The sequence below is a fragment of the Chionomys nivalis genome, chromosome X, assembly GCF_950005125.1.
Source record: "Chionomys nivalis chromosome X, mChiNiv1.1, whole genome shotgun sequence".
NCBI lineage: Eukaryota > Metazoa > Chordata > Mammalia > Rodentia > Cricetidae > Chionomys > Chionomys nivalis.
In genome coordinates, this window is record NC_080112.1 from 99,454,587 (window position 1) to 99,473,430 (window position 18,844).

General features: G+C 38.0%; 1 pseudogene; it reads right to left on the minus strand.

The window, feature by feature from the left end:
- Positions 1–5,848, minus strand: part of LOC130868537 (uncharacterized) — a 66,973-nt pseudogene extending 61,125 nt beyond the window's left edge.
- Positions 5,849–18,844: the final 12,996 nt, after the last annotated feature.

The following is an 18,844-nucleotide window of genomic DNA, read 5'->3' on the forward strand; positions in this document are numbered from 1 at the left end:
CCTGGATAGTAAAAAATTACAGATTCAAAATAGGACAGATTCAGACATAAAAGACCTCTAAATGGATCACAGTGTTGGATGAGTGTACGTAGGCTTGGGAGAGAGAAGAAAAAGAATATAGAGAATAAAGTTAATGTCTTTTTTTTTTTAAAAAAAAAAAGGGTAAAGTCTTTAAAGAGACAGAGTAAAGACAGTTATAGACTAAAAGAAATGAAAAATAAGCCACCTAAAAATGGAAAATTCACAGAGTTTGGATTCAGTATATTGTATTTTCTTTGAACTTTTTGACTGTGAAGGAGCTAAATACAGAGAGACATTTCATTAAATGGGCTGCTAAGCTGAACCTGCATATATGTTCTAAAGGTATCTTGACTTCAGAATTTGGATCTAAGGATATCATGCTTTGGAGAGGGTCTTCTTTTGTTTTCACAGATGATGAGACCCTGTGGATTGCTTCTATCCCAATATGGTATAATGGACCACGCCCTCCTGAAAGGTTGCTGTGAACGCCTTCAAAAAATTACTTCACTCAACTGCCGACTGAGATAAATCTGGCACACAGATTACACAATGAAAGATCTGATTAACAGAGCCCCCATTCAGCATGAAGCAGTTCGGAGAAAAATAACTATGTCCATAATCCCAAATATTGTTTATAAATGTAAATGTTCTTTACATTTAAAGGGGGAAATGATATAGATATGAATAATTTACATTGGTATAAATTTTACTCTATTGATATAAATTTAAGGTCAATTTTGTTATATGTATATATGTTTCTGCTCTTGATTGGGGTATTGTGATTGTGTAGTTCATTTTAAAATGTAATATATAATTAGGAAATATAAGTTGTTAATGGATAATCATCAATAATAAGCTTGTAGTCATGTTAGTTAGATTTTCTAGATATATAGAGATATATTTTAGTTAGATAGGCATTCTCCATATCTTTCAAAGACTACAGAATATGGCATTTAATGTTTTAATAATTTAGGGCTTTTCATGACAATGAGACATGTCTGCTCCTGACAGCACCAAGCTACTTCAAGAGGAGGATGGGCATCGAAGAGACTCCTTATGGAGTTGGTTAGCCATTTGGGCAAGAAACTGCCCTTGCCTGGAGTATTGGATAAACTGGACATAGAGAACCTGCAGAGAGAGGACTGCTGAACTTGCCTAAAGGTGAGATGGTCTTTCGGGGTTCCTGACTCATGAAAGAGTCTGTGAGACATTCTGCAGGACACAGAAAAAAGTGACTGAACTGTCTTTGCATTTTCCTGCTTCATGGAAATGTCTGCTGGAAACTATGGGCCTGTAGGCTGAAGATGGATGCCCCAATGGTACAAAAGAACTTTGGGTCACTGTCCAGGCACCAAGTTGTCTCTGTCATTTCTAGAGTTTTGGAAGTTGCTTACTTCTTGTTTGCTTAGGTAATATTATATCCTTCTGGAGTCTTTTATGGAGTTGAAGAATTGTTAGTTATAGTTTTCCTTAGTTATGATAAAAGATAAAATATAAATATTGTAACTGCGATTCTTGCTTGATAACTGTTTTGTTATATGTAATTTTACTATGTTAAAGTAAAAGCCTTTCTTTTTTGCTTAAACAGAAAAAGGGGAAATAATGTAGGTGGGTCTTCTGACTATGTGTTGCTTTCATTGGTTAATTAATAAAGAAACTGCTTGGCCTGATAGGTCAGAACATAGGTGGGTGGAGTAGACAGAACAGAATTCTGGGAAGAAGGGAAGTGAGTCAGACGCCATAGCTCTCCTCTCTGAGATGGATGTAGGTTAGAATCTTCCAGGTAAGCCACCACCTCGTGGTCCTACACATATTAATAGGAATGGGTTAATCAGGATATGAGAATTAGCCAGTAAGAGGCTAGAGCTAATGGTCCAAGCAGTGTTTAAATGAATACAATTTGTGTGTTGTTATATCAGGGCATAAGATAGCCAGGTAGCCAGGAGCCGGGTGGCAGGAACGCGGCCTGCAGCTCCTTCTACAATAGGGCTACAAGCCTATGGGAGCCAGGAATGGAATGTCGTAGTTTGAATAGGAATAGCCTCTGTAGGCTTATATGATTGAATGCTTGGTCATTAGGGAGTGCAGCTACATAAGAGGGAATAGGAGTTGGATGGGAGTGTGGAGTGTTATTGGAAGTGTGTCATTGGTGAGGGTGGGCTTTGAAGTTTGATTGCCAGGTCCAGTGGCAATCACTCCTCCTGAAGTCTGTGGATCTAGATGGAGAAGTCTCATCTTCTCCAGCATGTCAGCATATATGCTGCCATGCTCCCTGCCATGAAGAAAATGGACTAAACCTGTGAAGCTGCAAGCAAGCCCTAATTAAATACTTTCTTTTATAAGAACTGCCATGGTCATGCTGTCTCTTCACAGCAATAGAACACTGCCTAGACATATTAGGTACTTGTTGCAATAAAAGATCATCAGAACAGCATTTTCCTACATCAGAATCTAGAGCAATATACCTTTCTCTCACTAGTGTCATTTAGTGTTTTTCTTTCCCATCTTCAATACACAGATATAGTCTTTTTAATATCAAGTAGCTGTTTCCAGAAGCCATAAGATATGTATAGTCATAAATATTACACAAGCTACAGTTGAGGCACATAGACAAACAAAAGATGTTGATTTTAGAAGTATTACAACACACCATTCATGCTCCTCTGAAACCCCAATGAGGAAGAAAGCCTTTATTGGCATTCTGTTAGGTAACAACTAAACTTTCCCATCATGGATCATGAATCCAATGTGTGCATCTCAGGATTAAATCTCTGGTTAATTGAGCTAATCACTGAAGGAAAACAACACCAACCTGCCTTAGCCTACGTGCCTCAGATTGGCAAAAGACTCCTATGGGGCAGTCTGGGTCCTCACGATCCAGCCCACCTGAAGCATCCACAGGCTTGCCCAGGAGGGGCCATTATGATGAGCAAGCATGTGGTGGAGAAACGGGAGAGAAAGGAAGGCAGAATGGTTCATATGCTGTGGTAAGAGGCAGGTCTGAAGAAGCCAGGATTGTGAGAAATCGGCTGATGCTGATGGCCTGCTTGCCACTAGGGACCAGAGTGATGCCCGGGCCTGAGCTGCTGACTACAGCCATATCTGGGTCTCTGACAGCCAAGGTCTACGCTGACATCCATGACCCATGTTGCCACACCAAGGCTATGGGGATGCCCCAGGGTCTGGGCCACCACCTGGACATTTTGGGGTCATGATACTACTGGGGCCATGTTGATCTGAGTGGTCTGTGTTGCCACTGTGAGGGGGGCACAGGATGACATGGGTTGATATACATGCCTCTGGCTCCTGATCTCACTGAAGGCCATGTAAATACTTGGGGTCTGGGCTGTTATCTGGGGCCATGCTGGTGTCTAAGGGTCACGCCAATCTGAGTGACCCACACTGCCACCTGAGGCCATGGTATCATCTGGGCCCAGGCTGCTGCCATGGGCATGTCTGAGCCCATGGTCCAGCGGCAGCCAGGGTCTGGGTTGATGTCTATAGCTACTGTTGCCATGTACGGCTCTGTGATCCCTGGGGTCTGGAATGCCACCTGAGATCATGCTGGTGTCTGAGGGCCTTGCTGCCACTGGGGCCTTACTGATATGAGTGGCCTGCGCTGCCACTGGAGCCATGGTGACATCCAGGCCAAAGGTCCTGGATATATGGGTTCATGTTCTTGCTGAAGGTGGGGTCTGTGATGATGTCCATGGCCCATGTTACCACAGGGGTTAATAGGAACCATTCCTGTTGAAATCTGAGAGGCCTGCTGAGCTGGTTCAGTCTCTCACAGGCCCTGCCCCTCCCTAGACCCTGCAGCAGGAGAGCTGCCTTCCCCCAACCCCAGAGCTGGCCCCTGGCACTACACTTGGGAGAGTCAGATGGCCCCACCCTTCACCAAAGGCATAGATCTTGAAGAGGTGGCTCTGCCCTTCACCTGAGGGAGGCACTCTCAGTGGTGTGACTGACCAGCTCAGCTACCACCCAGACCCACATCCTGGGCCTTGGGTTGCCATCCCCAGCATCTACCCCATCTGTGATCTGCTGGAGTGCACAAAGGAACTGGTCCTGCAGGGCAATAACCACAGGATCTCCATGACTCAGGGCAAGAACAGGATATCCAAGAGGAGTTTTGGTGAGGGTCCAGTGATGATGGTTTTATAGGGACCTGGAACCAGACCAATGACTCATTGCAATGCACATTTTGTGAGTGGGGCTGACTGAAGAAAAGGGTGTACTGCGTGGCACGTCACAGCTCCCAATGCCACTAGGATGAAGGAAGAGGGGTTGGAAAGACAGAGGAGCAAGGTGAAGATTTTGTTGTTGTTTTGTTTTTAATTTGGAGGGGTCCTGCTGCAGGGGTGGGGGATGCATATGGAGGGACTGGGAGGTGAGTGGGATTGGGATGCATGATGTGAAATTCTCAAAGGATCAATAAAAAAGTATGTTTTCAAAAATCTACAGATGGAAGACTTTGTATGCTTACCATAACACTTCATCTGAGAAAGCTATTGAATGGGTTTTCTTGAAAATACTCATTGCCATGACAAAAACAATTATGTGCAAACTTCAAGGCCTCTAATTAGCAGTTAAGAGTCTATACAAAGAGATGTCACTACCTGACTAAACATTTGAGAGATGGAATTCCCAGAGTTTATTACACAAAAGAGTAATAACACAGGCTCCTCTTCCTTGTGTGTCAGCTTCATTTCTTTGTTCTGGGCCTCACCTTCCTGTTGTAATATGAGCGGCGGGGCTGCGTCCCCGGCACCCGGCAGCCCGCATGGTTTAGCTTATGCCCCAAAATAATTACACGGAAACTGTATTCTTTTGAACACTGCCTGGCCCATTAGTTCCAGCCTCTTATTGGCTAGCTCTTACATATTGATCTAACCCATTTCTAATATTCTGTGTAGCACCATGAGCTGGCTTACCAAGAAAGATCTTAACCTGCATCTGTCTGGAGTGGGAGAATCATGGCGACCCCCTGACTCGGCTTATTTCTCCCAGCATTCTGTTCTGTTTACTCCACCCACCTAAGGGTTGGTCTATCAAGTGGGCCTAGGCAGTTTCTTTATTAATTAACCGATGAAAGCAACAGATTAATACAAGACCCACCTCCATCACCTTCCCACAGCCCAGGTGTCTAAGGGATCTATTCAACAAGTTCCTCAAAGATACATTGAAGAGTCACAAGTTTTTAGCCTCGCCTCTATAAATAACATGGAATGCTTTTATGCAGATTTCAGGCCTTCATTTCTATCCAAGATTTTTTTTTAATTTTATTCCCAACTTGCATGTTAACAATATCATTTTGTGTATCCAACTACCCACTTTAACGAAGGTGTCTTTTCTTATGATGTCATGTAGGGATATAGCCCCACCCCTTGGGGGCGTGTTCGCCTTGGGCTAATGTTTACGGATAAATCTGCCGGGCGTGATCCCAACAGCCCTTTCTTTTGCTCCGTTTTTCCTGTTCTCCACGGGAACCTGTGGTCCTGTAAGTCTATTTCCTTATTAAAGCTGTATATATCTATATAATCTGTCTACATTCATTTACACCGCCACAATGTCATACACTAATATAATACCTTGTGTACCACTATAATAGCCGGGAGTCAATGCTCTAAACCTCTAGTGGCCAGCAGTTTTCCATGTTGTAAATTTAGCCTTATTTCTATCTACTGAAATGGTCTTTCACTTTAAGGTCAACACCTATTGTTGCTACAGGTTCTGGATCAGAAGTATCATCTGTGAGGTTCAGTACCAGTCTGGATTTGCCCACCCAACTCTTGCCAATGATGAGGGTCTTCAGAGTGATCAGTGTTCAATGTATACTCACTCCAGTCTGACCCCAGCTAGGCTCCTGTGCTCAGCCCTTCATGATGAGGATGGTCCATGCCTGTGCTGATGCTTTCGTTTTTAGATTTAAATTGGTTCAGTGCAATCTACCTACTTTTCTCTATTTTAAGTATTTGTATGTATTTCAATTAAAATGGAAGGGACAAAAAGAGAGCACGATACTTTCACTAATTATACATCCAGTTTATTTTCAATTCACACTTGATGAAAATGTTGGGATTTAGTTTGGGGCTCCTTTTTTGCTTTTGTTTTTTACTTTGTAGACAGTGTCTCCCTGTGGAATTAGTCTGGTTCAAAGTGATGGTCCTCATGCCTCAGTTTCACAAGTGCTGGGAATGCACTGTATGTGAACAGGTCTGGCTTGTTTATTTCATAGACAAAAATCCTAATGTATTATCATATACAACATTTTACTTTGAGGTATATATACATTGTGGAATGGTTAAATTCAGTTAATCTTCAAAAACTTGTCTTTTTCTGATTAGAACCAGACATAGATCTCATTCTTCTTAGCATTTTTCCAAGTATACAATATATTATTATTAGCTATAGTTACCATGAGGAACAACTGATCCCTTGAACTTATTTTCCTATCTAACCAAATATTTATAACTTTTGACCAAGTACTTGTAGCCATCCTTCAACTCCTTCTGTGAATTTAGATCTATTGCATTCTACATAAAAGTGGGAGCATACATTATCCATCTTCCTTTGCCTACTTGTTTCCTCCAGGTTCACGCATAACATCCTCCAGCCTCAGCCACATTGTCTCAAATGGAAGGATTCTTTCCTCACAAAATGGTGAAGAGAATTTCTCTGTTCATGAGTTGTTAGATTACATTTGTTTCTAAATCTGAACTTCACTGCACAGTGCTGCACTGAGTATTGAAGTGCAGATATCTTTGTAGCATACTGCTTTCATTTCCTTTGGATATTGTTGTCTAGCAATTCCTCTGGGATTAAACTGCCCAACTTGAAGGAAAGCTCCTTAAGACATGGGAATTTTAAAGGAGGTGAAACAACTGGATGTTCTAAGGCGGGTATGGGAATCATCCTGTCCTTCAGCGAAGCTCCCAGAGCACAGGAAAAACACAATTTAGACGACCTGGGAAGTCCCTGAAACTAAGCAGAGTCACTAGCTCTCAGCCCCATTCCCAAGCATATACAAGCTGGAAGGACTACTGAGAGACACTCTCAGACCAGACAAGTCACTTAAAAGACACAGAGAAGTCGAGTTGCCTGGAAGAGGCAGACCAGCCATGCTGCTTGGAAGCCTCAAAGAACAGCCAGATTGCTTTGAAGAGGGTGAGAGTACCTGAGCTGCCTGGAAAGGACTCTCCAATTTGTGCTGCCAGCAGCTGTGTACTGTGCTCCAGATTTCTTAATTTTGTAGGCTGCTATGTTGGATGGGTTTTGGTGATATAGCTCTTTTCTGTAACCCCTCACCCACATTATTGAAAGTAACCCCAATAAAATTAATTGGCTCACCAAGGTGGACTTTATATCCTTACTTTGATCTGTTGTCCGTTCCCATTTGTTCACATCTCCCCAGAAATCTGTCACACAACAGATACACCCACATGTGAGTTGTTGGATCATATTTTATCTTTTAAATGATCTGTTTCATTTTCTGTCTTATATTCATTTACTTCCTCAACAACCATGTAAAAAAAGCTTCCCTTTTCTTTATATCCTCATCAAGTCTAGTTATCTCTTCTCCTTCCTCCTTCCCCAACCCTTCTCCCTTCTGTCTCTGTCTGTCTGCTCCCCCCCCTCTCTCTGTGTGTGTGTGTGTGGACAGGCATGCTCTGGACATGTATGTGGAAGTGTGTGAGTGTGTGTGTGTGGACAGGCATGCACTGGGCATGTATATGGAAGTGTGGGGGGGGGGACAGGCATGCACTGGGCATGTATGTGGAAGTGTGTGTGTGTGTGTGGACAAGCATGCACTGGGCATGTATGTGGAAGTGTGTGTGGACAGGCATGCACTGGGCATGTATGTGGATGTCAGAGAACAACCGCCAGCATGAATTCTTCCCTTCTGTCTTTTTTAAATTAATTTTTATTGAGCTCTACCTTTTTCTCTGTTCCCTTCTATCTTCTTTAAGACAGAAGCTCTTCTTCTTTACTACTGCATACACCAGGTTAGCTAGTTGGCCAGCTTCCTGGTGCTGTTTTCCATCTTGCTGTAGGAGTTCTGGGACTACAGATACGTGCTACCATGTCTGCAATTACAAGGATTCTGGAGCTCTGGACCCTGGTCCTTATGCTAGTACAGCCAGCACTTTCCCCAGCCCCTCACAATGAAGAAAACGATGAATATGCATAGTTCAGGGGATTCTTATGGTAGTAAATAATTCCTAAATGAACAAGTATGCATAGGAATAAAAATAGGAATTACATGGATTTTGGTTTGGAAACTACAATTATTAAGCGAGTACAGTAAATTATATAAAATGTTAAAAAATAGAACCCACCATTTGTAACTTGTAATCTTCTATTCAGCCAAATGATATTTCTTGGGTAAATGTGAAATACTTTTTTCAGACAAAAATTGAAAGAATTTGATGCTGGTAAGCCTTTCTTTAAAAAAAAAAGTGTTAAAACAAATTCTTCAGAAAAAATGAAAGTTGTGTAAGTTAGAAATGTAGATCTATATTATTAGAACATGAAGGTGTTTAAGAATAGGTAAATTAAACTTTAACATATTTTATTTTTAATAGTTGATTGGTAAATAACATTTGTCCAAACTAACAATAAAAAACTACTGCATTCCATAATTATTGCTCATGAATACTTGATATCAATGAAGGCAGTGTATCAATGGATAGGAGGGACAACTTAATCCTTTGTCATAAAGCATGTGAAATACCTATGAAGCAGCACAGTATCACTTGAAATGCATTGTAAAATACTTGATGGCATATATAACAAGTTCTAGAATAACCAAAAATTCAAGGAAAGTGTAAATTAATGAGCTAAAATGGTAAATGTAATAATTTTGTAAATCCTAAATTAAAAATAGACAAGGCAAAAAGAAAAAAAAACCATGAAGGTAAGAACATGGAAACATCTAAAATGTAGTGACAAAGGAGGTAAGTACTAATCCAAACATCTCAATACTTATTGTAAATATTCTAAAGTTTTAATCATGTGTACTTGTGTGCATGTCTGTGGGCGGTATGTGCATGAGTGCAAGTCCCTAGTAGGCTAGAAGGCTTTGGATCCCCTAGAGCTGGAGTGAGTGCAGCAAACCAAACTCCAAGTCCTCTGAGCAGTACCTGATCTTAACTACTAAGCTATTTCTCCAGACTCCAAAATTCACTGTAAATGTGAATTTTCTGAACACTCTAATTAAAAGATAGATAAATTCAGCATGCATAAAAACAAATGAAGATGGAACTATCTTTTTTATTGGAATCTACTTTAGAGACTGCTGAGTAAAGAAGGCTTGTTCTGCAATCATGAGGACCAGAGTTGCGATCCCAGAAACCACATAATAAGCCTGATATCTCCATAAACACAAGGAATCCTAGCTCTGAGGGCTGTAAGGCCATGAGGATTGTTGGGGCTTGTCGGCCCAAGTCTAAGGGTGAGATTCCTACCTCAAAGGAAAAATCAGAGCATGATAAGAGTGCTCTCTTCTGATTGCTGCATTCGCATGTGCATGCACACACATGAATGAATACAGACAGTCCCTACACAGAAACACATACATAAATAAAATAAAAATATCTTCAAGTTTTTTCTTCTCAAAGAACCAGCCCTCTTAGATTTATTGATTCTTTGTATTGTTTTCTTTTTTATATTTTATTAATGCATCATTTTCCTGTTTCCCTTTACTCCCCCCAAACCCTGCAATATGTCCTCTCTTGCCCTCTTTAAAATTCATGGCCTCTTTTTTTCATACACCTTTAATCCCAGCACTCAGGAGGCAGAGACAGGAGGATCTCTGTGAGTTTGAGGCCAGCTTGGGCTACAGAGTTCCAGGACAGGCTCCAAAGCCACAGAGAAACCCTGTCTCGAAAAACCAAAAAAACAAAACAAAACAAAACAAAAAAAAACCCTGTTGTTACATAAAACCATGATATGCATACATTTATAAATACATAAATATAACCTGCTTAGTCTACATAATGATAACCAATTAGTGTGCTCTTCCTTGTGAAAAACTATTTCTCCCACTCTCAGCATCCCATTCCTTTGCTGTCTATAGTTCTTTGTGTAGGGTTGAGGCCTCTTGGGCTTTCCCCTGGTCATGTTAGCATGTGTATTGGTGTCCTTGTTCAGCTCATGTTTAGGCAGTCATGCTGATGAGACTTTTCTGACATTACTAGGAGATACAATCTCACAGCAAACTTCCTGAGTCAGTCAGGACTACATAGTGAAACCCTGTCTCAAAGAATAAAAACAGTATAGTTATACAGAATAGCACTTACAGTCAAATTGATCTAATCGATGTCTATAGAATATTTCTTCTATAAATACCAAGATATACATCATGCTCAATCTCCTAAGAAACACTATCAAAATGCACTATATTATGAGCCATAAACTATAAGTTAGCACACTTAAGAGAACAAACAACATTCTTTTCAGAATACAATGTAATACAATAAGAAATCAATAAAATGAATACAGCTTCTAAATAAATTAATAAAAGACAAATTAGGAAAATTTTTTAAAATGTACTTTGAAAAGAATGATGATAAAAATGAAACACCAAAATCCTTAAAATAAGACACTGCTTAACAGTAAAATTATAGATTTGTGTGCATATATTAGGAAAGGAATGACTTATCATCACTAACCTAATACTCCATCTTAGAAAACTAGAAAAGAGCATAGTAAGAACAAACGAGAGAACTACAAATTAATAAAACACTGAGAAAAATAAGACATTAAATCAGGAAGGGGATTTGATAGTAGGGAGAAAAGTTTCAGTTAAAAAGTTTTCATGAGCTACTAAATATTTGAAGGATAAACTTTATATTTATATTAAATATTAATAATAGTCCTCTACAAAATTATAAAAAGAGAAGCAGGTGGAGAATACTGTATAACTTATTTCATAAGGCTAAAATTATTAGTCAGGTAAAAAAGACCCAGACAAGTTACCAAGAAGAAAACAACTATCTCTTATGAATGCTAATGCAAAATTCATCAATAAAACACTAGCAGATAAAATTCATCCGTGGTGTGGGAAGCCTTCTGTCTATGTGTTACTTTTATTGATTCATGAATAAAGAAACTTTCTTGGGCCTGCACAGGGCAGAATGGAGGTAGGTGGGGAAAACTAAACTGAATGCTGGGAGAAAGAAAGTGGAGTCAGTAGCCCAGCCAGGGACAGACGCTGGACAGAACCTTGCTGGTAAGCCATAGCCACGTGGTGATCCACAGATTAATAGAAATGGCTTAAATTAAGATGTAAGAGCTAACCAATAAGAAGGTAGAACCAATAGGCCAAGCAGTGATTTAATTAATACAGTTTCTGTGTGGTTATTTTGGGGCTGAGCAGCTGGGAACAAACAAGCCGCCTCCTACAAGATATCAGCCTATTTAAAAAATGATGTTCCATGACAAATGAATTTTATTTCACAAGTATAAGGTGATTAAAAACACAAAAATCAATGTATCATGTCCTATTAAAAATGAATAAATACAAATACTTATCATTTTATGTAAAAATAACAATCTATGAAAATAAAATATACAGCCAGGCAGTGGTGGTGCACACCTTTAATCCCAGCACTTGGGAGGAAGAAACAGGCAGATCTCTGACTCTGAGGCTAGCCTGGTCTACAGAGAGAGTTCTTTAACAGCCAGGGCTACACAGAGAAACCTTGTTTCAGGAAAAAAAAATGTATAATATTTTTTATTTTGAGATTATAATATACTTACATTTCTCCCTTCCCTTTCCTTTTCTCTCTCCAAACACTCCCAAATACCGCTCACTCCCTGCTCTCCTTCAAATTCATAGCCTCTTTTTTACTAATTGTTACTACATGCATATATATGTATGTACATATATATTCCTAAATATAACTTGCTCAATCTTTATACTGTGGCCTAGTATGTATGTTTCAGGCCTGACAATTTGACACTGATGTGCTCTTCCCTGGGGTGGACTTCCTTTCCTGCTTCCAGTTTTCCTCAGTTGCCTGTAGTTCATTTTCAACACACTTTCTAAAAGAGAAAGACAAACTAGGAACAAAAGGAAACCTCTTCAACATTATAATGGCCACAGATGAAATGTTTACAGCAAACTCATATAACATGATCAAAATCTGAAAGTTTTTCCCTTAAACAAAGAATAAGACAAGAATGTTCACTTTTCCTACTTCTATTCAACATGGTTTTTCAAGTCATAACTACAGCAATCGGACAAGAAAAATAAGAGCCATATAAGGCAGAATGGAATAAATAAAACAATCTTTTTGTAAATGACCTAATTAAATGGAAAAATAACCCTAAGATTAACAAAAAAACAGTTAAAGTTAACAAACAGTATCAACACATTTTCAACATACAAAATCAATATACAAAATGTGTTGTGGTATTGGAAAGATGGCTCAGTAAATATAAGTACTAGCTACTCAAGCCTGGCAACTGGAGTCAAGCCCTAGTACCCAACTACAAAGTGTAAGAGGCCAGAAGTGGTGGCATGCATCTATGATACTAACACCAGATGGGAAGTGAGAGAGAAGGGCCTGGAAGCTCACAGGCTAGTTAACTGGAGTACACAGGTCAGCAGCAAAAACAAAAAAACCTGCTTCAACAAGGTGCATGGTGAGAACCAATTGTTGAAAAGTGTCCTCTGGCCTCCACATGCCTCGTGGCACATGCACACCTGTATTCACACACATCAAATGAATACATATACACACACTAAATAAATAATAAGTAAATAAATAAACCTTATAAAGTGTTTATAAAGGTTATAACCACCTGCTAAAAATTTAAATTGCAATATTAGAATCTTCACAAATATACTTAAAGAGGCCAAAGACTTAAACACTGAAAATACGCTGGAGAAAATTAGAGACATAAATTAATGAAGAGCCATTTCATGCTAAGTGATTTAAGAAGCTCATATTAAGATGTATTAAAATGTCAACAAACATTTTGTTACAAAGATATATGCAAAATAATGCACAAAAAATCAGTTTCTCTGTACCAGAATTCCAATGATTTGGAGAATCTTAACCCAAAATTCATATGCAATTTCAAAATTCATATGCATCAAATAAAAAAAGCAATATTGGGAAAGAACAAAAGGAAGACTAGCATTGTTAATTCAAAGCTAACTTTACAAGTACAGTAAGAGAAACAATATAGAAGTGGCATAAAAGAGATGTATCAACCAAAATCTAAAAAAAAAAAACCTCTTGAATACAGGTTCAAATGTTTGACAAAAGTATTGTGATAGCTAAAAATCATTTTCTATTTGACCAGATTTGGACTCACAGGGGAAGTAGGTGAAGGACATTTCTGAAATACTCTATGAAACATTCCAGAGACAGTAAATTGAAGGGAAGTTATTTTCTTTGGAAAAATGCACAAACACTTTATCCTTTTTAAAAGAGAGGTTTCATTGGAAACTTTGCATTATATATTCTAGATATGAATTAGTTGCCAGATTTATGATTTTCAATTAGTTTTCCTATTTTTGAGTTGCCTCTTTTGAATTTTGATGCAGTCTAATTTGTATATTTTCTTTATTATTTCTGTTTTTGGCATCGTATTCCAGGAAGCATCAATAAGCCCAATGCTGACTACTTTTCCTCTACATTTTATTTACTGGATTTTAGTTCTGTCTTTGATTTATTTGTGTCATTAGCAGTATTTTTCATGATAAGCATAAGTTAGACACCAAAATGTCCACTCATGGAAGAATAGATGAAATGTGCTACATACATACAATGTAATATTAGTCAGCCTTGAAAAGGAAAAGAAATTGTGATACATGTAACAAGGATGAATGCTGAAAATATAGTATGTGGCCACAATACACAAAGGGACAGATATTGCAATACTTACATGAAGTACCTACGAAATTCACAGAGACAGAAAATAGAATCGTGTTTTTCAGGAGCTAACAGCAAAGACTAATAGGGTTATTTTTATAATGGGTATAGAGATTCAGTTTAAAATGATTATTCTTAAAACAATTGTGATATTTGCATAGCAATGTGTACTTCATGTTACTGGAAGGTTGTAGTTAAAAGTGGCAGATTTTAAGTTGTGTGAATAATACATTTTTTTAAAAAATGGAGGTGTACAACAGAAAGGGAATGAATACTCCAAAGTCCCAAAGAGTCAAGCTAATAATAATACACTACATTCATCAAGCAGTAGTAAAGACGTACTACAGAACTACAAAGTTCGAGTAATATGGGAACACGTGCAAAGACTAGGGAAGGAGGGGAGAAGTGCAGCCATATATTGCTTAACAAAAGGCAAATGCTTAACAAGCAGGAAAATTCTGAGGAATTCTACATTAAGCAATTTCATCACTATACTGATCATAAAGTATACTTACACAAACTAAGATGGTAATTGTGCTGCCTAATTTTTTTTATAACAACTCAACACAAGTCAGAGTCATTTGGGGAAAGGGGATGACAATTGAAAAAAATGCCCCTCACCCCCAGATTGGTCTGTGTTGATGCGGAAGGGCCCAGGTCACTGTGGGTGGTGCCATCCCTGGGCAGGTGGTCCTGGGTTCTGTAAGTTGGCAGGCTGAGCCAGCCATGAGGGGCAAGCCAGTAAGCAGCACTCCTTCATCGCTTCTGCATCAGCTTCTACCTCATGTTCCTATTCCTGTCCTGACTTCCCTCAGTGATGGTCTACAAGCTGTAAAGTAAAATAAACCCTCTTCTTCCCGATTGCTTATGGTTATGGTGTTTTACCAGAGCAATAGAAACCCATACTAAGCTAGTAATGTAATCTTTCCTGATCATTATTGCATATATAGTTAGTCTTAAAATGAGACATGGTTATGTATTCATAATTAGACCGCATATGTACCTTTTAATATGTACCTCTGGTCTTTTATTCTATAAATATAAAAAGTGCTCTGATACAGTAATTTTTTTGTTTTGTTTTAAATCCAGCATTTACAATATCTTTGCTTTGTTATTCCTGGATATTTTAAAAACCAATTCATAAATGTCTGTAAATGGATCTCCAGCAATATAAACTGAATTCATGACAAGTTCAGCATACACAGGGAAGACTATTCTGTAAGTACTGAAACTAAGCTAGTGTTAATTCCAACTTAGTGTTATATAGTTAAGATATTAACATTAATCTCTAGGCTAACTACCTAAAAAGTCCTAAAAACCTGGGGAAAACCCAAGCAAAGTGAAGCTGTGTGTGGTGGCATGTGCTTATAATTTCCGCACCTGGGAGGTAGACGTAGGAAGATCAGGAGTGCAGAGATAGTATCGTGAGTTCAAAGTCAGACAAGACCATATGAGACCCTGTCTCAAAAGCCAAAAAATAAAAAAGAATGAGAGAGACACAAAGAGAGAATTGAAAGCAGTGTGCTAGACAAAGGAACAGTTCTGAATATTTGCTGTACTATTTTATATTCCTACTAGTAATGTCTAACTGTTCTGATTTCTCCACATCCTTTTCCCATTTTTTTAAAAAATAGAAATATGAATTGCTATGAAGTGGTTTGTGGTGTGGCTAGTGGATGAAGTCTTGAGTCAGTGTGTATTGTTGACATGTCATGGACCCCAATGCCTTAGACCCACAGGAATGGCAAGGCCTTCCTGGAGTCAGGTTCAGGAGAATAGCAAGTGCTAACAAGCACTGATGTTTACAGTGTGTGCAGAAAGTATTAAACAAGCTTCCTCCTCCCAGGTGACTGTAACCTGAGACTGCTCCCCTACAGAGGGGCCCTATGGAGATTAGTTAATACACTTTGTTCAGCTGGATATAATCAATGCATCTCCTCAGTCAGCTACATATACACACACTGAGTTTGCCAGCTGCTGGTGTGTCTCCATCACAATGCACAGCCCACCCTATCCCAGGTTTTCTGTATGTGTGTCTGTCTTCACTCCCAGTTGCTCAGTCAGGTCAATCCCAAAGCCATGAATGTTGTAGCTCTGCGGTGTACATTTCATTTGCATAAAAAATAATAATATTAAGCATCTTTTCGTGTATTTTTTTGCTGTAAGCATATCTTCTTTAGAGAAATATCTATCAAAATCATTTACCCAGTTTTCAATTGTGTTAGTCATCCATTTATCAACTGATAAGAGTTACTTAAGAAATCTTAGCTGAGAATACTGGTTATGCCTATAATACCAGCACTTGGGAGCTCAAGACAGGAAAATTACTACAAGTTTGAGGTTGGCGATATTTATATAGCAAGATCAGCTAGGCTGCACAATGAAACCCTATCTAAAACAAACAAACAAACAAACAAAACCCAGGAGGAACAACCAGGTGGCTCTGCTTGTGTAAAGGCACCTGTCAACAGGACTAATGACCTGAGTTCAATCCCCGGGACCCACATGATTAAAGGAGAGAATAAATCCCACATATTACTCTCTAACCTCTAAATACACACTGTGTCAAGAGCATTCCCATATGCACACAAACATGTACACAAAATAAATAGGTAAAAAGTAATGAAAAAGTAAAAATAAAAGTAAAAATTCTGGCTACTAACCAATATCCCATATATATGATGTATTGGTATATTTTCTCTTTTTATGTCAAGCAATACCTCTTATTCTCGAAAGTACTAAAGAAAAATGATAATTATATTAATTAATGATTATACTAATCACCAAACCAAGTTACTCTTGTAATGGAACAAAGACTGCAGTTGCTCAGTGTATCCATACTACTGGTTTATTGAACCCCTAGAAATCTAGGCTATTCTTCTAGATTCATCTTTTTAGATCAAGATGCTAGAATATAGTGATCCACCACACTTAATATGTTGCTTCAGTTACAATGAACTCTATCTGAACATACTATACTTATGACTGCCAAATGGGGCAGATATTTTGCAATATTATGATAAAGGACATGGCTCCATCTTTTGATATTTACCTACTGACAGCTGTTAAGATTGACTTCCTCTTTTAAAATAATATTTATATTTATTCTTTGAACATGTCTTAAATGCATATAATGCATTTTGATCTCAATTACTTTTATGCACTCTGTCTTACTTATGGCAAGCTGATAACTCCCATATGGGCACACTGAGAAGAAAATCAGGGTGCTCTCTCCATAGGCATCTAAGAAAAGTTCAAACCAAATGCAAAAACAAACAAAAAACAAAATTCAAACAAACAGACAAACAAAAAAAAACTAATCCTGGCCCAATCCCCTCACTTCCAAAAATTCCCAAGAAAGTCACTGTTTTACTCTTTCAAGCCATTGTTAAACTACCTTGCATCTGAAGAAAAATTTCAGCGAAGGTCTATTCTATCTGATGGGATGACCACAATAATTCCTAAAAGAAATATATTTTGTTTACATAATGAAGCTAGTTTGTGTAGAATAAAACTGTAATTCTAAATCTATGTCAGTAGATATGCAGAGAAGAAAGGGAAAGTTGTAAAGGTTTTTGAAAAAACGGTTTATCCTTAACATTTTGAATGTTTTAAGATATATATGTGTGGGTGTGGGTGTATAAAACATTTAGTTTTATGCAGATATGTGAAAATTATTTTTGACATATCAGAGAATTACCCAGTGAAAAAGGCACAATCTTGGAGCCTTTCTGTCTTGCTTCTTTATCTCCTTGGGATTTATACACTAATGGATGATACATATATTCATTTTGATTTTTATGATAGATTAGTTTTAATTCAGATGAAATAACTGTTTAGGAAAACAGAGAATAAAGAGCTCCTAACTAGGAACATGATTTTTTTTTTAAAATTTGGTCCTAGGCTCATTAGTTTTTAGGAGGTTTTCATCTAAGATGCTTTGGAGAACAGGAAGTTTCTTCAACTGTGTTATCTTAGTGAAATAAAACCTTGCTAAACAACCAAGACTACTGGTACTGAATTCATGATTTACCATATTGTCCGAAGATTGCAGAATTTCCTGTGGCACTGAATAAGTTGTAATAAGAATTTCAAGTAGAACAGAAACTCGATTAAAACTGTAGGAAGACTAAAAGATAAGAAATAACAAAGACAACGTGACTGCTGTGAAATTACAGAGTTAGGGAGTAACTCGAAAAGTCTATCAGGGTGAAGTTGGAAAAAACATAGGGATATTTTACAAAGAGCAAAGGAAGAAAGTATAGAAAATGGGGTTATAATAGAGGAGAGGTAGGGCCAGTAAAATGGCTCAGCAGGTTAGGCTGACAACACCGAGTTTAAACTTCATGTGTATTTGCGTGTGTTCGCACACACAAACACACACACACAAAAAGAAATAAATAAAATTAAATGTTTACTCTATTAAGAATGGAGTAAAGTGATGGCAATCAGGAAAGGAAAGTTCCTAAGAAACAAAATTTGATAGAATTTAAAGGAGAAATAAATATTTTCAAAATAATAATAGGAAGCTGCAAATGCCACAACCAATAATGAATAAAATACCTAGAAGGGAGATCAGTAAAGAAATACAGTACCAAATATGAATATATATATATATAATTCTATATCCTTACATAAAAATATATGCCTATATATAGAAATAGGTATATATACATATATATAAAACATTATCAAATAACACGATATATATATAGCACTTATTAAATAACAGCAAAAAAACTCAACCCTAATATTCTTTTGAAATAAGTCTCAATGAACTTAATTTCAAGACTGTAATCTAACTAAATGTCTACCATTACAATGGATGAAGCTAGGATGACCTCTCCCAATCCTGGCCTCCTTGAGCACCTCATGTGCACACACCCACATCCACACACACTAACATCCACACACATATACATAATTAAAAATCC